Source organism: Taudactylus pleione, unplaced genomic scaffold, assembly GCF_031769625.1.
Source record: "Taudactylus pleione unplaced genomic scaffold, aTauple2 ptg000454l, whole genome shotgun sequence".
NCBI classification, from domain to species: domain Eukaryota; kingdom Metazoa; phylum Chordata; class Amphibia; order Anura; family Myobatrachidae; genus Taudactylus; species Taudactylus pleione.
In genome coordinates, this window is record NW_028284856.1 from 12,456,616 (window position 1) to 12,468,994 (window position 12,379).

Below are 12,379 nucleotides of genomic sequence, written 5' to 3' on the forward strand. Positions count from 1 at the left end.
TCAGACCCGCTCGCCAAGATGCGTTTGCTCAAAGCTGCCGATGGTTCGCATAGACTGTCCAGCAGAGTGAGTGACAGGAGAAGCAGTTTGTGGGTGATGACAGGGGCTGGCCACTAGAAATGGGGGAGTGGAGGTGCGAACGCAGGAGTGCCTGAGCGTCTCAACGCCATTTCAAGGCGTGCATAATTAAGAGGCAGCGTCATAGTACACGTCACCTGACTGGATTTTACACTGAAGTGCTCGCAGTGCTTGCAGCAGAGTATGGTCAACCACAAGTGCTGCAATCGCATCCGATGTTACCCGATGCACCGATGGTTGCATACACTTCCTGGAGATGACGTGCGCAAGTGGGTGTCTTAAGACAGTCTGGTAGGCGCCTGCATACACAAAGCAATCGCACACCAAGACATACTGAGTGTGCTAATGCCTTGCCGTGCGATCGCCTGCCTTCCCAAATTTGCATACGCTTTGTGCGAGCGAACGCATATAGCGAGCGGGTCTGAATGAACTCCCCTGTTCCAACCTACGGGTCAAACCTGGAATTTAGGTATAAAAGCGGCATCAGTTTGCTAAATATCATATTTAATATAGGACATAATTATACAATGTTTGCTTCAGGATAACATTTTATAAAAGAGTGAATTCTGACCAATATATACAGTAAGTCGCTTTTCTTCTCCATCATGTACTCAATAGACCTCTTCATGTTTTCCAAAGGAGCTCTGAATGTTAGGTTCCACCTTATCATTCCTTATTAAAGTGAAATGCATTTTGGAACCTAAAATGCATTTTAGGTTTCTTCTTCTTCAGTGGCAAGTAGTAGTTGTACAGGTACAGTAGTATATTACAGGTAGCAGTTAATAAAATAAAACTGGAAACACCAATATAAAGTCACTTAATAGGGAAGTATGTTACCATATGCTGCCAAAAGGAACTGTATGTGCCATGGCATTAAGTTTAGCAATGCCCGGAATTGTGCAGAAGGAATGCAGCAGCATTCTTCCATGTGAGAAACTCAACTGGCACCTGGTTCTAAGATAGACTTCCTCCATTTTAAATGTATGCTCTCATCCTACAGTGCTGCCCTTTTCCTCTCTAAACAGTCATATTTCAAGAACCTCATCTCATCCCAGTCCTCAAACCCCCTACCACTTTCAACTCCCTTCTCTGCCCACCCCCACCTACTCTTCACCTCTCCACCTCGCTCTGCCATTGACTTTGCTACCTCACTTCTAAAATTTACTCCATAAGTTAGGATATCATATCCCACCAGACCATCAGCACTCCATCCCTCCTTTCCCTGACCACTCCTCCCCATCCACCTTACCAATTCTGACATCTTTCTCCCCTGTAGCTGGAGAGGAAGTCATGGCCCTCATCCGGTCCTCCTCCCCCCTTGACCCTATCCTTTATCGCCACCTCTCCTTCTGTCTGTTCCTATGTTGTCCACCTCCTCAATCTCTCCCTCTCATTAGGTACTGTCCCTTCTGCATTCAAGCATTCAACTGTAAATTAGGCCCTAGGTCCACTGCCGGAAGCTTGTGACTTGCCTGATGAACCATTATTTTTTTCCAATATCCGATGTTCAATGTTTTGACCATTAATACTGATTTTCCAATGTTTAATCACCACCTACATTTTAGTTCTGATATTGATTGCCTTGCACCTGACTACCCCTTTTTGACACAAACCCACAGAGGCCTGTCCTAGGTAATGAGATTATGAACTGTATGTGGGAGCACTGCAGTATTAGTGCATCTGGAACTGTAAGAAATATATATATATGTCCACAAAAATGATAGTTTCCATCGGCAAGGTGCTCACTCCAAGGGCTCACAGAATACCTGCGGCCATTAATATAAGTCCAGTACCGGAGGGCACACTCTTAAAAAAAAACACTTGTAGGAAAAATGCAATCCTTTTAATTGTTCTAACAAACAGTACATCTTCATCACCACCCAGTGAAAGAAACATTTAACTCCTGGCACATGTTGGTAAAGTGCCAGTCAGATAACAACACCGCAATGAGACATGATTTCAATATCATAGATTTGCATACTAGCTAATTTCTCAGCACAGAGTCCAACATATACTCAAGTGGTCTGTCAACCTCGGTCCCATCCAGGGCCATTAAAGACCTGCAGCATAATCACTCCAAATGTCGCTTCTGATGTAAACCAAATGAATCACTCACCTCACGACACTTAAATGCGTTCTCCACGAGGCAATCTGGGCACCACCTGTGTTACAGTGCAAAGCGGACACCGCGTGCGTTCCAGCCGGGCCACACCAGGGTTCCCTCACTTCCGGCGCTCAATGGTGACGTCATGCGTTTCACCTTTGCGTTCCACCACCCGACTGAAACCCAGTCACAACGGTGTATGCCCATGAATCATACGCATCCTGCGCATGCGCTACCTCTGTGACCTGATCGGGCTCTCCACATCTTGGCACACTAGTCAAAACGCCAATGTAATAGTAAGCCACAACACAAAACGATAGCCACCCCCTAAAGCACACATACATAATGTCTCCAAGGTGAGTGATTCAATTCAAGATGTCATGAATAACAAATACTATACAAAACCCCCCAAAAAGAAACACAAAAAAACAAATAAATCATGTCTAAAGGGCTAATATCTAATGCTCATAAGAAGCACCTAAAATTAATGTTCTCATTCAGCCCTCTCGGAGCAATCGTGTCCAATCTGAAAATCCAATGGGCTTCCCTTTGCAACAACATTTTGTTCCTGTCACCACTCCTATCAGGCTTGGGGACATGATCAATCAAAATGGACTTCAGTGCAGCCACCTGATGACCACATTGAAAAAAAATGGCGCGGTACCGCCAAGTGCAAAATGGCAGGCATGCTGGCACTTGTAGTTCCACTGTAAAGTACAATAGTGTTACATTATTTGGCCCCCCTATTTGCCCCATACCCACCAAGCAAGGGGGAAGGGGGAGAGCCCCAGGGTTCAGCGTAAGCCAATGGTGCTCGTGAGAGGGGGGACCCTTTTTTGGGGGGTCCCCGACTCCCCCGAGATCACTGGCTTGCGCTGACCGACTTGGGGTGTAATGCTTTGGACCTGGAGCCTCGGTGATTGGGTCTCCGGGCTGTGGCATTACAACCCAGTTGGTTGGGTCTGGTGCTTAAATATAGGGGGTACCCCATGTTGTTTTTGCCCCCTATATTTAAAACCAGCACTAGTCCCTGCAGCCTGGTGTTAGTTCCTAAATTCGGTGGAACCCTACACATTTTGTTCCCCGTATTTTTAGAAACCAACACTGGCTGGCAAGCCTGGGGCTGGTTTGGCTTTTGGGGGGGGACCTTATGTCATTTTTTTTTACATTTTTTACTAATTTTTTTATAGCTTAACTAAAACGGGAATTTTCTGGAAATATTCTAGGGACCCCCCTAAAGATGTCTAGACATGGGGGATCACTATGGGTACCCCCATTTTTAACTCCTGAAGGAAGTCGGGTTTTCTAATAGCCACGGCAGGAAAAAACACCTTGCAAAGCTATTTAAAAACCCGACTTTCTTTTGCAGGCAAAAACAGGATTACCCATGGTGATCCCCCATGTCTGGACATCTTTAGGGGGGTCCCTGGCATATTTCCCGAAAATTCCCGAGGGTAATTTTTTTAAAAACAGGGATCATTTTTCACCATTGAATAGGTGTCGAAAGAAAGTGCAGAATTGTGGTTTAGGGGTGCAGGCTTACAAAAAATAGCCTGCACCCCTGGGAATGACATTTAAAAAAGAACTGTGTCAAAAAAAGTTTTAAAAAAAAATAGGGACACCCCAAAATTTAATAAAAAAATTGGGGTAAAAAAAAAAAAGGGAAAAAAATTGTTTAACAATAGGGAAATAGGTTCAGGGCTATTCTGTATGTATGCGGCAGGTGTTTTGAAGAATAGATTTATAGCGGCAGGTGCACAAATGCAGAATTTTTAAAAACTTACTTTAGGGACTTACAAATATGCTAGTACCCATTTTCATGTACCCCAAATTTGATGGGACCACTTAAAAAAATGAAAAAAATAACCTAAATGCTCTTCTGCATCACTTCTTCAATGTCAGGAAAAAAACACCTGCTGCGGCTATTTAAATCCCCGACTTTCAATTAAAGGCTAAAACGGGGGTACCCATAGTGTTCCCCCATGTTTTTACAACTTTAGGGGGGTCTTACAATTATTTTAAGGAAAAATTCGTAACTTTACGCAAATCCAACTTCGGAGTTTCCCGTTTTCGTTAATTTTATATTGAATACGGGGATAAGCGGGAGCGCGCCCGATACTTTAACGCAGGTAAAAACTCTGATATGAAACGTTAACTTCGACAGTGAAGTTAACGTTTCATATTGAATACCCCTGTAAGTATTTGTTATTCATGACATCTTGAATTGAATCACTCACCTTGGAGACATTATGTATGTGTGCTTTAGGGGGTGGCTATCATTTTGTGTTGTGGCTTACTATTACATTGGCATTTTGACTAGTGTGCCAGGATGTGGAGAGCCCAATCAGGTCACAGAGGTAGCGCATGCGCAGGATGCGCATGATTCATGGGCATACACCGTTGTGACTGGGTTTCAGTCGGGCGGTGGAACGCAAAGGTGAAACGCATGACGTCACCAGGGAGCGCCGGAAGTGAGGGAACCCTGGTGTGGCCCGGCTGGAACGCACGCGGTGTCCGCTTTGCACTGTAACACAGGTGGTGCCCAGATTGCCTCGTGGCAAGTGTCGTGAGGTGAGTGATTCATTTGTTTTACATCAGAAGCGACATTTGGAGTGATTATGCTGCAGGTCTTTAACCGCCCTGGATGGGACCGAGGTCAACAGACCACTTGAGTATATGTTGGACTCTGTGCTGAGAAATTAGCTAGTATGCAAATCTATGATATTGAAATCATGTCTCATTGCGGTGTTGTTAACTGACTGGCACTTTACCAACATGTGCCAGGAGTTAAACGTTTCTTTCACTGGGTGGTGATGAAGATGTACTATTTGTTAGAACAATTAAAAGGATTGCATTTTTCCTACAAGTGTTTTTTTTTTTAAGAGTGTGCCCTCCGGTACTGGACTTATATATATATATATATATATACACACAAACATTCTTAAAAACCTACTCTTGATCAAAACACTCTCTCCAACTACCGATCCATCTCTCTCCTCCCTTTTGTCTCCAAACTCCTTGAGCGTATTGTTGGCAACTGCCTTACCTTCTTTCTTTCCTCCCACTCCCTGCTTGACCCATTTCAGCCTGGCTTCCAAGTCAGTAGCGACCTCCTTGCTGCCATATCCAAGGGCCACTACTCTCTGCTGCTTTTGATACTGTGGACCACACTCTCCTCCAGCAAATCCTTCACTCCCTTGGTCTACACAATACTGTCCTCTCCTGGTTGTCCTCCTACCTCTCTGAACGCTCCTTCTCTGTCTCCTCTCATGACTCCTCTACCCCCCCACCTTCCACTAAAGCTATGTGTTCCCCAAGGTTCTGTTCTTAGACCTCTCCTATTCTCCCTCTATAAATTCCCCTCTATAAATCTTTTTTTAGGTGAAGGCATCAGCTCTTTTGGCCTCCAATATTATCTCTATGCTGATGGTACTCAGATCTACCATCCCACCTCTCTGCCTCTCTCCTCACTTGTATCCCCAACTGTCTTTCTATCTCTTCCTGGATCTCCCAGCACTTTCTTAAAATTAACATGTCTTAATCTGATCTGATAATCTTATCATCCTCCTGCATAACCTCACTTTCCACAATTTCATTATCTATTGATTGCACAACCATCTCCTCTAGCCCCCAAGTATGCTGTCTTGGAGTTATCCTTGACTCCACTCTCTCCTTCAAACTACACATTCAGTACCTCTTGCAGTCCTGCTAATTCCATCTCAAAAATATTTCTCACCCTGGTTGCTACTAAGACCCTCATCCACTCACTGGTCATCTACAGATTGGACTACTGTAGCCTCCTCCTATCTAGCCTCCCTAATTCCCACCTCTCTCCATTCCAATCTGTCCTCAATGCTGCTGCTCGGCTCAGCTTCCTCTCCAAATGTTCTAGATCTGCCTCCCCTTCCCTTTCAGAACCCAATTAAGTGTTCTTACATTCACTTACAAAGCCCTTACCCAAATATCTCCCTTCACAATCCTGCCTGCCCACTTTGCTCAACAAATGCATCTTCTGCCATCTGATTAGTTCCTCCCACTCCCAAGATTTTTCCTGGGCTGCTCCCTACCTCTAGAACTCTCCCTCTCAGGCTCTCTACAAATCTTCAAACGGGCTCTCACTATTTCTTCATAGCCTTCCAGCTCTCATCCTAACCCGCTGCTCCATGCTCCTTCTCCACCATCTACCCCATTTGTGTCACCGCTGTCTGTCTGTCTGCCTCTCCCCTTTAGAATGTAAGCTCTCACGGGCAGGGAACTCTTCCCTCATGTGTTTCTCCTTCCCTTACCCATGCTATAATCGACTGCTAACTCCCAACACTTGGTTGCTTACGCCCTGCTGCTTGTTGAGTGTTATGATCGCTAATACAGCAATGTTTATTTACCAGGTCCTTGTCCTGCATTGCTTCATGCTGTAAGTCACTGTTTTCTTGTTTGCTCATTTGTTCATGTACTTTGTTAGGCACTGCGGAACCCTTGTGGCACCATATAAATAAAGGATAATATTAGTAGTAATATTAATGGTGGGGGGAAGTTTCACTCCATGCTGTTCATTAATATCCTATAAATGCTTAATAGGGTTCAGATAAGGGAACCGAGAAGGCTGTGAGTTATGGATACCCATTTAACTATTAGAAGAACCTGCATGCTCTGTGGATCTATTGTCATTCTGGGAAACAATTCTCCTGTAGGGAAAGGAATCACTCAGCATAGTATCAAATTAGCATTTATATTTTTTATTAGCATAATTTTTCACTGAGTGTGGCACGTTTATGGTCTCATTTTTATGCATTGATTAAAATATTTGCTTTTATTAAATTAAATGTTAAAATAGGGCCCTAATACAGTGCCTTGCAAAACTATTCACCCCCCCTTTGCATTTTTCATGTTTTGTTTCCTCACAACCTGGAATTAAAATGGATTGTTTGAACGTGTACATCATTTCATTCACAGAACATGCCTACAACTGTGAAGTTGTGTTTTTTTATATTGTGGCTCAAACAACATTTAGTACAACATAACAGAAAACTTCAGCGTGCAGAACTATTCACCCCACTAAAGTCAGTACTTTGTCGAGCCACCTTTTGCGGCAATTACAGCTGCAGGTCACTTTGGATAAGGCTCTATGAGCTTGCCACATCTTGCCCCTGGGATTTTTGCCCATTCCTCAAGGCAAAACTGCTCCAGCTCCTACGTGTTGGATGGTTTCCGCTTGTGAACAACAATCTTCAAGTCTGACCACAGATTCTCAATTGGATTGAGATCTGAGCTTTGACTAGACCATTCCAACACATTTAAAGGTTTCCCCTTAAACCACTCGAGTGTTGCTTTAGCAGTATGCTTGGGGTCATTGTCCTGCTGGAAGGTGAACCTCTGTCCCAGTCTCAGATCACAGACTGAAACAGGTTTTGCTCAAGAATATCCCTGTATATAGCACCATCCATCTTTCCCTCGACTCGAATCAGTTTCCCAGGCTCTGCTGCTGAAAAACATCCCCACAGCATGATGCTGCCACCACCATGTTTCACTGTGGGGATGGTGTTCTTGGGGTGATGGGATGTGTTGGGTTTGCTCCAGATATAGCGTTTTCCTTGGTGGCCGAAAAGTTACATTTTAGTCTCATCTGACCAGAGCACCTTCCTCCATACATGTGGGGAGTTGGCCACAAGCCTTTTGGCAAACTCAAATAGTGTCTTCTTATTTTTAACACAAAAGCTGCATACACACACAACGATTTTTTAAATGAACGATTTTAGTAAATGGATTTTCGTTCATTTTTTCAAGGGAAAAATGAACGAAAATAGTTTACTAAAATCGTTCATTTACTAAATGTAATGAACGATTTTTTTTTTTATAACTACAAACGATTTTTGCATATTCTCGTAATGAAAATCATTGAGTTGGTCAGTCTGACTGAACTACAACGTGAACGTGCATGAACGATAATCATTCATCGTTTTAACTTAGAAAGTGAACGATTTTTTGAACGATAAATGATATAGTTAAAAAAATCGTTGTGTGTGTATGCACCTTAAGTAATGGCTTTTTTCTGGCCACTCTTCCATAAAACCCAGCTCTATGGAGTGTACGACTTATTGTGGTCACATGCACAGATACACCAGTCTCTGCTGTGGAACTCTGCAGCTCCTTCAGGGTTACCTTTGGTCTCTGTGCTGCCTCTCTGATTAATGCCCTCCTTGCCCATCTGTGAGTTTTGGTGGGTGGCCCTCTCTTGGCAGGTTTGTTGTGGTCCAAAAATGTGGTAGTTGCTCAATCAGCTAATTGGCATACCACAGGTGCTTGTAAAGGGCGGGGTTTATACTGAACACAGAGAAAAGTGAACCCCTTAATGTTAGGGACGCCAGTATAGAGGAGCCTTGACGAGGCCTGGCGCTTATACATATGTTTGCAAATGTATGTAACTAATACCTCTGAATCTCTATTATCAAGTAGGATTTAAGTATTGTTTTGGCTACAGTGTGCTGGAGGGCAAATCCCCTTTTTTCTGAGTTCAGGTTTGTTGTGGTACCATGTTCTTTCCATTTGATGATGATGGATTTGATGGTGCTCTGGGGAATCATCAAAGATTTGGATATTTTTTTTTTTTTATAACCCAACCCAGAATTGTACTTCTTAACAACTTTGTCCCTGACATGTTTGGAGAACTCCTTGGTCTTCATGGTGTGATGCCTCTTGCTTAGTGTTGTTGCAGCCTCTGGGGCCTTTCAGAAAAGGTGTGTTTATACTGGCAGATCATGTGATTTCACACAGATGGACTTCATTTCACTAATTATGTGACTTCTGAAGGTAATTGGTTGCACCAGAACTTTTGAGGGGCTTCATAGCAAAGGGGGTGATTACATATGCACATGCCAATTTTCAGAATTTTATTTATAAAGATTCTTTTTTATATATATTTTTCTCACTTCACCAAATTAGACTATTTTGTGCAGATCCATCACATAAAATTCAGATAAAAAAATAAATAAAAGTTACAGGTTGTAATGTAACAAAAAAGGTAAAAAGCCAAGGGGGTGAATACTTTTGCAAGGCACTGTAACTACCAGACGGCCAAATAGTCACAGTTGAATAGCATAATAGCTGTTCCAGTGCATGTCAGAGTTCAGTGATGCAAGAGCACAGGCAATGGACTACTGAGCAGTGGAGGAAGGCGACAATCAGAGGAATTATCCTTCACCCTGCTCTTGACACACATGGTGCCAACATAAAGAACTCTACAGACCTTAGGGCTAGTTTCTGACACAGAATTGTTCTGGTAGTGCCATAATGTATAGGTAATAGAAAAGAAGAGAGAAGACTTTGTCTAGGGCACACTTTGCAATATAAATATATATAAAATATAACTTGTATTATGTAATTTATTACAAATACTATTTCAAATGGGTACAACAAACAAATGACCATGCAGCCTGAATAAGTATAAGGTGGCCCGCAAGTTGAAAGTTAATGTGGTCGCCAGATGACAGACGGTACAGGGTGGGCCGGGTGGCACTGGAATGTCAGTGCAGGATGATGGTTCTGGAGGGACACAATTGACAGTGTTCAAATGATAAAGCTTGGGCGAAGTAGTCTTCATTAGAAACCAATTCTAAAGAAACCATATTAGTGATACAAATGGTATACCAAATTAGTGAATATGGTTTAATAATACAAAACCGTTAGATCAGGGAAGTTCATATTTTGTCTATGTATTATCTGGTTGAACCACTGTTGCACGATGATGATATTGTTATATTTCTATGCAAACAAGTGGGTTCTGTACCATGGGATCTCCTATATGCATAGTGATTACCAGCTCAAGACACTGAAGAAATTGAGCCTACCTGGGCAGACAGAGATTCCGCATTGCAGAGAAACCACCATAAAGGTAAGAAAAAGAATCTCAAGCACAGGGAATAGATATGAGTGGCAAGAAAGAAAGAAAAAAAACAAAAACAAAACAAAGTAACAAAGACTTGAGGGAACTCAGTTCAAAAAAACACTTCAGTTTGGTGGTAAAAAAATAACAGCGTGTGACACTGAGGGCATAGAACATTTTGATCTTTTTAAGTGACCCAACATTGTAGTTTCAGCTGGTGGCAGGAGTGTTAAAAAAAGAATCTAAAATGTATTTCACACTATGCTTGATACATCTCCCCCATTATATGATATACAGTATATTAGTATATAATATCATATAACACACATAAATAGGAACATGGAAAACCTAAACATACTGCATTTATATTGGCTAAGACCCAGGGTTTTTTCTCACCTCTCAGACATAGCACACCAGGCTCTCACATTCATCAATGAATGTAGTTTGGTCAATTCACAGAGGACATCATTCAGAAATATGTACAAAAGGTGTCTAGTCTTACATGTTTTAGCGACATTGTCCAGGTAAAATGGGTCAGATTGGCATTTCTTTAGTTGGATAACCTTGCTGCAAATTAAATCATATTGTAATGTACAATTGGCAGACTAAAATATCTGCTCAGCTGCATTATTATCCTTTATATAGAAGTATCATATTACACAGTGCTGTACATTGCACAGTTCATATTCCAAATAAATAAGGTAGAATTCCATAAAACAGAAGGGAAGTATTGCCCTGTCCAGTTAGTCTACAACACAAGAGCTGTGGGGAAATAGAAGGTAGCTGAACGACAAAATGTAGATCGTGGTGGGAGAGGCGTGAGGTACTACCATAAAGCAAAATCTGCCAACATTAAAGCAGCCATTGGGGACTAGTATTTTTGTGCAGCTCCTGATTGTAATGTGGAAAACATTCACTTAAACTTGCAGAAACAACATTTTAAATGAATTGGCCATCCACCAAATCCTGCTGCCTTCTACACCTACCACAAGCTGTACCATTACCAGCCACACCTCCCGCAGAAAGGTACCTTTTCTGAAAGCAAAATCATTGCAGTCATACAATTGTGTCAACAATCTCCTGGCCCAATGAATGACATAATACAAAAGCTTGTTTGCAATTCTCAAGCACCGTTTTTGTCATCAGTGTGATTAGTTATGAAATAACCCTATTCTTTTTATTTGTTACATAATTTCACATCTGCTGGCTCCGGTTAAGCAGTATGTGCACGTCCTGAGTGAAATGGGAGGGGGTTGGACACAAACAGATCATCCTGGCTTACACAGAAAATAACCCTCACTGCCACAGTCATTTTCCTTAATTCGATCAATGGCTCAAAGGTCTATTGTTCTATTTTCTAGAACACATATTGCATAATTCAGGCAATACATGACAGAGCTCACTAGAAACTATGAATATGGATACAATAATTGGATTTGCAGCTTTTATGATGTAACAGTGTAAGATCATGTTGTAATTGTACCAATTTAAAAAAGTCAATAAAAGCTGATTGACTTCTGATAAAAATGTGACAATACATGAATGAATGTATGTGTGTAATCAGTAAGGAATCTGACTCCAAGCTCCACTGGAGTAGGGTAGTATGTAAATGAATAAGCAAGCATGTATATATAGGTTGTATGTATACATTCCTATAAAATCACATTATATATATTTATATTTAATCCATTTGCATTCTTGTTATTTAGGTATTCACCTACTTGGTCAGCCATTAACATTCCAATGGTCATATGTCCTATAACCTCCCCCATCATACAGTTTTGACAAGGATACGCCAATATCCTTATCATAATGGTCTTACTATTGATAATGTCTCAATGTCAGTAGTAACTTTTATTCAAAATCAGTGTTATATAAAGGCGTAGCGCTCCTGTTAGGAATGAGCTTGGTTGTCATCTGCTCTCTACTCATACAGTATATTAAGACCAAATGTTACTGTTTGGTTATCAAGTGTCTATTCAGTTCTTATAATGTTTTTATTATGTTAAAAGGCCATTAAACACCAAAATTTATAGAACCTTCCATTATATGGCAATAACATCCCCCTTACTTCCCAGAAGAGCAGGCCTACACTCCATAGAAGGGCCGTTCCCATGTTTGGCTGTATGGTCTTGTGGGTGTGTGCAATGTCACCCACCCAGCTCTCTTCCAGTGTATAGACTGGTATAAAAAAAATGTTTTTATATACTTGTACAAATAACTGCATTTATATTTTACAGATAGTAATGAAAGAGAATGGGGGGCACAGACCTCAGCACTGTATGCTTGTGAGGAGCAAAGCAAGCTACAAATTTAAATTC